Raw genomic sequence first — 11136 nt, 5'->3', positions numbered from 1 at the left:
TGCAAAATTGGGAAACCGATAACAAGTTTGTCTTGATGCTGGGTACATGAAAAATGTTATTCAAATAGAATAATCTTGAGTTATGTGTGAAAGATGCATTACCAGTATGAGTAATGTTTAGTGAATTACCATTACCCACATACATTTGTTCTGTGCCTGTATATTCATGAGGGATTGTTAAGTTGTTCATATCAGCTGTTAGATGATTGGTAGCACCATAATCAGTTACCTATTGGTTCCCATATGATGCTTCAGGAAATGCAATGTACGCAGCCTGTGATTTTGGTTGATTGTTGCTTGGTTTATAACGAAACCAACATCTATCACCAAGGTGACCTTTCTTCTTGCAGATTTGACACTTCTCAGCAGTGTTGTTGCTTTGCTGAGGAGACTGGAAACGACGTTGAGGCTGATTTTGTTGATAATGGAAAGGTCGTTGATTTTGATGGCTGTAGTTGTGTTGGGGTATTCGTCGTCCCGATGTAGATGAAGTTGCAACATGTGCAATGGGTTGTTGGATTTCATCAAGCTGACGTGTGATGCGCATATCAAAGTTGAGAAGATGTGAGTAAAACAGATCCATGCTCAGGTTCTCCATTGCGCTTAAGGTGGAGACAATCGAATCATACGCCTGGTTCAACCCATTGCTAATGGATTGCTTCTTTTCATCATCACTGACTGTATATCCAGATGCTGCAAGCTGTGCAAATAGGTCTTTAGCCTCATTTAAAAAGACTCTTAAAGATTGGTTACCTTTGCTGAAGTTGTGTAGCTGCTTTTTGAGATTCATCTGGTGAAACTTTGTCTTTGGAGCATATTCTGCCTCTAATGCATCCCATACCTCCTTAGATGTAATAAGGTCTCTTACAACCCCAAGACATTCTGGGGTAAGAGTTGAGTTCAGCCAACCCACCAAAAGAGAGTCTTGTTCTTCATATGCATTGAACTCTGGATTTTCAGCATCAGAATCTGGTAGTATTCTGGGAGGTATGATTTTTGTACCATCAATAAAGCCAGTTAATGCATGGCCATTCAGAATTGGTTTAAACTGTGTCTTCCACAGTGGGTAGTTGGTTTCGGTGAGCTTGAGAGTTACCAGATGATGAATCTGGATGTTTCTTAGCTGAGTTGTTGTCGACATATTTGGTGATTTACTGTTTGTTTTGAAGTGTTTGGAAGCGTAGCTTGGATCAAGGCTGATACCAAGTTAGAAAATGGATTTTGGTGAATAACTTCCACACTTAAACTGTGGAGTCGACATGTTATTTATACAAGAACTCAGAGAAGTTGTTACAACAGTTTAGCCTATTCAAAAGCAATGGATGCTATTTTAATGCTAACTGAAAAACCCTATGACTTATCTGATAGTACCCAGTCTTTCCTTTTCGTACGGTATTCATCCTGAATCCGTTGAGAGTTTTGAGCCGGTAAGACTCTTATGGTTAACAACAACAAATCAATTCTACCAGGTATTATTCTTTTAATTGTGTTAACAAAGGTTTAGAACTTGTTTTTATTTCTGTAATTGTCAAAACAAAACCCTTCTACAAATTATTTAGGTGGGTTTAACAATTAAATGTTTGAGAAGGGTTTTCTGAGATTGACTGAGTAATATGATCCATTATATGATTTTTGCAGGGAATTTGAGCAGGAAACATGAGTGACGGAGTTATCTCCATCACCAGCTCAGAGAATGAATATCAAGTGCTTATAATAATTCCTGAACCAGCAGTGAGTAAACTATCATCAAAATCCATCTTAATACCAAGTCCATTAATCCCAATTAAACTATCATCAAATGTGGATAATTCTTTTAATTCTAAAAATAGAAGTGGATAATTCATTTTTGTGGATAAATAGGATTAATCTAAGATTTAATGGTGAAATTATTTCTTTTGCTTATGTTTGTTGCATTCTAAAGAATGGGGAGTCTGGTGGAATTGCATTTTAAAGTTATTTTCAGTTTGGGTTTTTTGTTTATTGTGAAAACCTTAATTTTTATGTCTCCCTAATCTATCTAATTCGTATGATTTGAATAGGTACATCAATTGATTTTTTAGTACTGAATCCCCATTTCTTTGTTCTTCATTAGTAACTATTTAATTATGTTATTTTTGATAGATAAATCTTTAATTGTGCTTTGCATTTAATATGTCTTTACTTTAGGTTCTAACATCTATTGAGTTTTCTTCGTGTAGGTGCAACGGGTATTGTTTCGGTGTTCAATCATTATAAAAAACTTTATACAACAAAAGCATGGGATTTCATAATTTTGATGGAGTAAATGTATACCGGAGGAGGTAAGGTTTTCCTGCTCATGTTATTACCACTGGAAATACTAATTTTAGTGTTAATTTCTCGCAAGTCCACGCTAGGCACAATGAGATTAATCCCCACACTGTGGGCATTAAATTATAGTGGTCCATTAATTTTTAGTAAGAAAATTAAGCTTGGTCGATATGAAACAATGGGTGGTGGCTGATGAGAAATTGGCTTTATGTGAAAGATTAAGAACTTTGTTTTGGTTCTAAGCGACTTTTTTTAGGTACGACCTACACGTGCTTACAATGTTTGTAAACATAACTTCCCGGTTTTGTGCTGTATTGTTTCACGGGTACTTCAAAGCTTTATCTCCATAACTTTGCAAGATCTATATACTTGCACCTGGAGTTACCAGGGATAGCTATTTTTGTGGTCAAAGTTCGCATCACACGTCACTCTTTCCCTTTTTTTCCGATAAGCTTCAGAAAATGTTAAAATTACTGAAAGAATTTACATTCTGTGGAGATTTCCATTTTAGAAATTATTTGTGGTTATTTAGTTTTATAACGATCGTTCATCGGTTTTCGTTACTGAAAGTTGAACGGGTATTCTTAAACTTTAATTTGATTTCATTGGCTGAAATTCTATCATTGTCACTTAGTGCGCTACACTAAAACACTTAAGAATAGGGTTCAACTGTCATTCTGTCAAATCTTCTTCTTCTTCAGAACCTCAACTCCCAAACAAGTTGAGACTTTCTGTCAATAACTAAGTCTATTTAAAAATGCAAAAATTCTAAGCAAATCTCCTGCTGTGTAACTATAGGGAAAATGGTATCCTCATGAATGTTTAATATTCTTAGCTTCAATGTTGTGTTGTTGATGTCTGTCCCAAACTGAAACCGGGATTGTTGTTATAGAGGCAATCGTTGTGTTGTTCCAAGCTTTCTCATGTTTGTTTTTATTTCCTTTCTTAATCAGCTTACTGCATGCTGGAATGGGTGAAGGGGCATTGGTGCGGCTCCACTAATTGCTGGCACTGTGAAGTCCTTGGGTGTACTGCCTTATGTCGGGCGAGCGACATTGACCGTTGTGCGGATGCGTTAATTGTGAAATGTAGTTTTTCTAGCCTTTGAATGGCTTCATGTGAGAAGTACCACTAAATGGTGTTGAGAAGTACAGGGAATAAGGGCATTTGGTGCTGTTGGTTTGGTGATTAAAGTATTGAGAAGAAACTGGAACTGTTTGAACTGCTACTGATTTTACGACGCACAAGAAAAAAATAAAGACTGTCACGGGGCAACACGATGCGCAACACATGCATAAATTAAAATCCTAAGCGACAGGGCGAGGCGAAGCGGAGCCACACAAAATAAAAAATTCTAAACATGTATCGGGACGGGGCGAACCGAAACCGAGCTACATCAGATTAAAAATCCTGAGCATACACCAGGACGGAGTGAGGCAAAGCGGTTTTCGGGGCCGCCTGGTGCGTAGCACGGACACAAAATCTAGTCTACTTTAGAAAAAACTTTCAAAGGCTTTAAAGTAAAATAAAACACAAGCCACTCTTACCGTCTTACGTGATCTAAGCTAAATTTGGTCTTTTTCCTGGGCCCGGGCCTGACAACATACCGTATAATCGGCCGAAGATGACTTGCTGTTAAATGCATGCATGGTAATATACACTTTGCTGGGGACATGGGCGGGAAGGGTAAACTGAAAACCGTATTAAACCGTTTTTTGGGGACCATGGGTTTTTTGATGGACCATGATTTGATTAGGCCACCTTTCCTATAATTATAAGGGGTGTCCTAAAAGGTGGAGATGACTTGTTTACCCTTTTACCTAATTAAAATTATAACTAATCTACAACTTCTTCTTTCTCTATTTTACAATTTTTCTTCTTCTCTTCTTCATCAATATATGATCATCTAAACCTGATCGTATACAAATCTAATCAAAATCATCAAATTTTCATCATCATCGATTCATTGAGTTTTCATCGTCGATTAATCAATCTTTTATAAACAAACCTATCCATAAATATTTTCCGACAAACCCATTACTTCTAATTCATTTTTGATTGAAATTTTGAGCCGTAGTCATCAAAATATGTTGAATTTGGAGGTTACAGTAGTAAGTTCGGTTAGGATAATTTTGAAAAAAACCCTAGTTTTACAACCGAACTTTTAAAAATGAAGAACACGAAGAACACTTCGGCTAAGATTTTTTTTTGCCTAACCGAACACCTGAGTTCGGTTGAGTCGCAAAAATAATTTCAAAACCGAACTCTTTTCTATATAGCCAAATGTTGAGTTCGGTTTAATCGCAAAAAAAAAATCCTAACCGAACTTTACTCAGAAAACCTATATAATGAGTTCGGTTAACTCGCAAAAATAATTTCAAAACCGAACTCTTCTCTGTATAGCCAAATGTTGAGTTCGCTTTAATCGCAAAAATTTCTTTTTTTGCGAACTTACCGAACTCTGTTGTTTAAAGTTCGGTTACAACGTGGTCGAGTCTACTGAACCGAACAAACTTTGTAAACTCAAGCATAGTAGTTCGGTTACATTTGATTTTTCATCAGCTAACCGAACAAACAAAAACTCCATTAAAGCTCTGGTTCGGTTGCATGTGATTTTGGATTTATTAACCGAACTGCATTTGCAGAAAGTTCGGTTACATGTTCTTCATATAATCTAACCGAACTTTGTTGACCTGGTTGAAATTTTGTTGTCATAATTTTGATTTTGAAGATATTTTAGACCATTTATAACAACATTCACTAAGTTAAAAGCATACTTCGGTACCCAGAGGATGTTTTTTCTCCATATTCACCCATCTCAAAATAATTTTTTTCTCCATCTTCTTCTTCTTCTATCACTTTAGTCACTCAATAATTCTACTTTAAAAAAACAATCTATTAATTTAACCTTAATCAATGATTTATCACACTAACTAATCATTATACAAAAATAATCAGGAGAATAATTTTGGTATTAATATAAATATTTAAATAAGGGGTGACCTAGAATTACTTCTAATGTCTTATCCAAAATAAAACAATGGTCCCAAAAAAAGATGTACCCAAAAAACCGTTCTAAGTAAACACCGACCTTGAAATGGATTCTTCGGGCTATCTACTGCTTGTTCGCCTTTTAAGTGATTGGGGTCATTTTTTTGAGCAACTACTCTTTAGTCCCCCTCAAATCCTATTGGCTTTACACCTATATATGTTCTTTAACAAGATATCTAGAAACTGACGCATATGCATCATGCGTGATCACTAACTCCCGGATTAATTTAAGCGATGATAACATGCAGCTAGCATTGCAACCTAAGTTTCATACCAAATGAAATATTCAACAACCAAAACTTTATCTCCTAATTTTGTCTCTAAAAAGTGATCAACCAGACTTCAGTTCAAGAATCATCGCATCACTCACACTACACACACTCCTTAATTTCCATTGTGACAGTAAGAAATGGCCTTCGCAATGAATAGTCTCTCTTTGGTCTTCTTTGGGTCTCTGCTATTCTCGTTTGCTGTTCTCACACAACAATCTTACGCTCAGCTGGCTGTCACTCAATCTTCTGTAGACGGCCATTCCCAACAAGAGCCCATATTACTCTTATTATTATTCTTAGTTTTAATCGATTTTTATACATACAATATTAGCAACCAATGATTTTACCAACTATTTGTCTATTGTCTCATTTTCTTCATAACTTTTGGTTTATTATTCATTCAATTTTTGTTGATTCTGAGTTCTTTATCTTTTTCTTTGGTGCAGAATGATTGTGTTTACACTGTATATACAAAGACTGGGACAAAGAGCGATTCAGGAATAGATTCAAACATATCACTAGAACTCTACGACTCAGATGGTAATCATGTTGAAATCACAAATTTGAGGGACAGTGGGTTAATGGGTCCAGATCATGACTATTTCGAAAATGGTAACCTTGATATTTCCAGTGCTTTAGGTAAATGTTTACCGGGGCCTGTTTGTGGTATAACGCTTACTTCAGATGGAACCCGGGCAAAAAGTGGTTGGTATGTTGACTACGTACAAGTTATAGTTACAGGTCCTAATGCTTCTTGTGCTCAGAAGCTTTTTACTATTGACCAATGGCTTGCACTGGATGAATCACCTATGCACTTACTGTTACAAAGAACGTGTGTGTCAACTGAGCAAAATGAAAGAATGTGTGCGTCCGAATGTAATGTGTTCGGCGTCTATGTAATCTTGATCAACCTCTATGTAGTCCGATAAATAAGATCAGTCTCATATGATGACTCAAGAATCGAGTAATAATAAAACTATGTAAGTGTTAGACCTTCAATTCTTCTTGTTTCCTTGTTCTTTTTAATTTATTTCGAGCGATGTTTCGGTTGAACACAAGAACGAGGGAAAGTTTTTTTTTCTTCCATAATCGGAAGATAATATGAAACTGGAAGAAGAAGAGTTGAAATGAGTAGAATTTTTTTTGATTTGGTTTTTATACAGTTTTACCAGAAGGACATTTATGTAACTTCAATATCATATAAGGTACCCTAATTTATACCCAGTCTTTGGCTGGGTATAAATTGATGGCCCCTAAATCCTTTCGGGTGGCCCCTAAAAACTCGAGGTAAAATATGAAGACAACTTTCAAATAGGTAACAAAAAGCTATATATAATTACCATCCTTCAGATATTGTTATTACACTAAAGTATGGGGCTTTTGAAAGACTTGCGCTCATATATGCAAGGGAATGCTCAAAGCTACCTGTCTTTGTCTGCAGTCAGTTATATCGACTAGAAACCTTCCTGCATTGGTTGGGGTGTTAAAGCATCAACTGTTTTTTAGTAGTATGATGATCCTGCTCCAATTGCAGCTGTAGCTTGGGAGAATTTCTGCAGTTATTATGTTTGCAGTCGCTTGTTCCGCCTCCCAATCTCACTGCATTGGCTGAGGTGTTAAAATATCAGTTGTAGTCTGGTAGTTGGCTGCATTCTACTTGCAGATGAAGCTTGACATATTTTTGCAGATGTTATGCAATCTCTGCATCTTGCATTCACGGTCTTGGGACCTGGGCCGGGTTGTATTTGCTCTAGTGTATCTCTGTATTCTTCTTGCTTTTTCAATATAACCTTTTCTTTCGGAAAAAAAAATGCTCAAAGCTAGCGATGTTTTCATTACGAGAATCGTATAGCTGTGAATAAATTTCGGAATACCGATCATTTGTAAAGAGATTAGGAGTCAAAGACTGTATTAGTTACCTGCATTATTTTTATGTCAATAGATTCTATATTTGGAGTAATCTCCAGTAGATACGTTACTGCAACTAAGGAGTCTTTTGAAAGGCTTGCCCGCAGCTTCAAACATTTAAGATTGCAAAATAGAGGAAGCTGGCTTTCTAATTTTCCAAGAGCACAGGAGGCAAAGTCATCACACAAAAAAGAAAGAGTTGTCAATTAAAGTTTACTCGCCTAAAATACTAAAAAATATCCTCATACATAACCAACATTTCCTTGAAAGAAATTAGATGATATACAAGTTTCGATATAGGGTGGGAGTTTTCATGGTTATCAAATTTGAGGAATATTGAGCATTTATACTGAAAGGGAAGGAAGAAATATTGAGCATTTATCAAATGTCCCTAATATTTAATAAGTAATTCTTTCTTTTTTATTATCAATTTTGTCCCGAATTAAGTGACAGTTTTCTTATGATGTGCTGATACACTTCCTAAATTTTTATGACAGTTTTCTTATGCACGCTCAGCGTGTCCATCTAGAACGTCAGCGCTCTAGTGTCCGTGCTTCTCCCCTTAATTGGCGCGAGTTGCTAGTTCTATTATAGACTGTCGTTGTCTGGTGGATAATACGTGTTGGCGTATGAGTGGTGTCAGGGGTAATCAAGTGTTTGTTGGCTCTCCGCACTAAGCGGCGAACGATACGCCAGATTTACCCAACAATGTTGAGCGTTAAGGCCGTCGATATATCAGCATCTGGCCCGTTGTAGTGTATGCATGTGTTCTCGTCCATGTGTACGGGTCACTGGCCAGGGTCAACTTTTTCGATGGTTATATCTTCAGCATGTGAATTTGTTACACCATCGGCTAAGCAGGGATTACGGTATGCTACTTTAACGGTCGTGAATACGTAAATCCAACTAGAGTAGTGTACCAAACTCACTGCTCCGTAACCTTTGCAGCACGGCATGTGCCAAACTCATTTTGCCTTATCTTCGGGTGGGTTGCGTCTCGGCGTGTTGGCAGCCGGTGTAAAAACTTCGTGACATATATGGAGAGACCTATCGTTACGCGATACTATCTCTGCTCGACCTGGTACTTGCTACTGGACAAGAGCTTTGGTTTTGGTTTTTCTTTTTTTTTTTTTTGTTAGATCTAATCAACCACTATTCTGAGTCGTTTAAGTGTGTTCATCACGTTCATACTCTGTGAAAATTATCTCTTCGTTTAAGTCGATTGATGAAAAGAATGTCTCAGTCACGTTCATACCCTGAGAAAATTATCCTTTCGTATACGCATTAAAGCTTGTATACCTTTAGTACAAAATCTGTGAAGAGTGTGAATGATCATTACGTAGGTGTTAGATTAAAGAAGGATACGTACAAACTAAACAACTAATTGTTTATAAAAAATAACTAAGATTAATATGTAATAACTCTTCAAAGCAATACAGAGGTGTAAAAATAAATTACAAGGAGATCAATGTGTAAGAGGAAACTAGATTGACACGAGAAATTCAAGGAAATAAATCAAACTGACAAAGTCGAATGAGATGCAACCTATAGCATCATAATCAGAAGTAGATCATCGAGTTACTTAGTTTTCCCCGATATGTCAATTTTTTTCATATTAAGAACTGGTTTCTAATTTATATTAAACTAAATTATCCAATGAGGAAGAAACCATTATCAAGCTTTATATACAAATTCTATTTGGTGGGATTGAATGAGAGAAACTTACACCCGATAGAGAGAGTGGGAAAGAGTTGTTGTTGCTTAAACTCTCTTATTATAGCGAAGAAGCAAGGGAGGAAAACCTTAAACTCTCTTATTATAGATATAAAGTTGTTGTTGCTTAGTTGGTCTCATTTAAAAACATGAAGTTAGATGACTTTGTTTTTGATTGGAAAATCTTGTTTAGAGAATAGTCAGTTGTAAGTTCTCTTTTCTCTCGTGTATCTTTCGAGGGTGCTGTCTTGGCACTTTCTTTTCTAATTCCATCTTATCTTTTTCAAAAAAAAAAAAAAGAGTGGGAAAGAGTTAACAGGATGGTTTGAGTAGAAAGACATCTATTTCCTCAAGTTCATCAGCTACGTACATGTACAAATACAGGGTGAGGAAATGGAATATAGATGACTATGGTTTACACCGTAAGAGAATGATCTCTGTAACAGATATTTCATGTTCGAAACCGATACATACTCTTAACATGAAGCCGATACATCAAACTACTTGCATGGTGGAGGCCTTTAATTTACCGCGCCCTAATGTTTGAGCAGAAAGACATCTATTTCCTCAAGTTCATCAGCTACATGTACAAATACAGGGCGCGGAACTGGAATATAGATGACTATGGTTTACACCGTAAGAGATTGATCTCTGTAACAGATATTTCATGTTCGAAACCGATACATACTCCTTACATGAAGCCGATACATCAAACCACTTGCATGGTGGAGACCTTTAATTTACCCCGCCCTACCCACCCACCGGAAAAAAAGAAGAGAAGGACATTACTGCTTGTCTGCTGCATTAATTTTAAGGAGTAGGGCTAGCATTTTAGAATCATTTTTCTCGTTCCAACAAGACTAAAATGGAGGACATATTACAAATAGTTCGTTAGCTGTTATGGTCTCCAATAATGTTACGTACAAGCAGTAACGTGGCAAGAAATTTACTAGTGGTATATATATTTGGGTGATTGCCAAGTTATAAAGTAATTTTAGTTGCGATTAAACATGGTATCCATAATTGTTCTTTTTTTTACCTGGCTAAATTGGGCGTTCTCCATTTAATTTGGGCATATCAAATTTCCCTTCCCACTCTACCAAATTGTTGTGTGTTACCGAATTTCTCAAAAATCCTAATTTACCCCACATTAATTCCTAAAAAAATCTCATATAAATACTAATCTTTCCATTTTCAGTAAATCCAAAAACATAAAAAAACTTAAAAAACTTTCTATTTTCATCATAATCTTTCCAAATTCTCAAAACCCTAATCAATTTTTTTTCATCCTCTTCTCCAAGATCTTCGATCCAACCAAGAAAAAGATAAATCTCCATCAACCCATTCTATGATTCGCATTTCTTCATTGATTTACATGTTTAAATCCTCGATTTTCGTCCATCAGAATCTCTGATTACACCCAAAATCGGTATATATTGACATATCGAATATACCGATTCTGGATTTTGTTCTTCGGCCATGAAGAGCATGCAGAGTAATCGGATTATACGATGATTAACATCAACCGATTCTAGGTTTAGAAACGAAATATCAAAAGACATCACCAGAATCGATTTATAAGTGCTTTATAATAATCCAATCCTGGATACAATTTTTTTTTTAACTATGTGATCCCATAATCGGGTTTTATGTGGTTGTTAATTTACCGATTAAGATTGTCTCTTCAGATTCCATTCCACAATCGGTTTTTATATATGTATCACATAAACCGATTGTTTGTGTTAGACATTCATGTGTGTTTTGTTGAGGAGAATCGGAGTAGATATGTTTGGTTATGTACTGATTGTTAACTTCATTTTTTTTTTATGTAGATATGGACTTCGGACACCTAGCGTTTTACACTCAAGAGCTCACCTTGGAGGATATTCTTAGGGAACCACAA

The 11136-nt window shown here is 36.1% G+C and overlaps 1 long non-coding RNA gene across 1 annotated transcript; it reads left to right on the top strand.

The window, feature by feature from the left end:
* Positions 1–1664: 1664 nt before the first annotated feature.
* On the top strand, positions 1665–3351 carry LOC113336117. Its single transcript, XR_003353624.1, has 3 exons — positions 1665–1731; positions 2199–2300; positions 3243–3351. It is a non-coding gene; the product is annotated as an uncharacterized LOC113336117 (long non-coding RNA).
* The last annotated feature ends 7785 nt before the right edge of the window (positions 3352–11136 follow it).

Source organism: Papaver somniferum, unplaced genomic scaffold (assembly GCF_003573695.1).
Source record: "Papaver somniferum cultivar HN1 unplaced genomic scaffold, ASM357369v1 unplaced-scaffold_150, whole genome shotgun sequence".
Taxonomy (NCBI): domain Eukaryota; kingdom Viridiplantae; phylum Streptophyta; class Magnoliopsida; order Ranunculales; family Papaveraceae; genus Papaver; species Papaver somniferum.
Note: the sequence above shows the minus strand (reverse complement) of the source record. Positions and strands in the feature narration are given on the sequence as shown.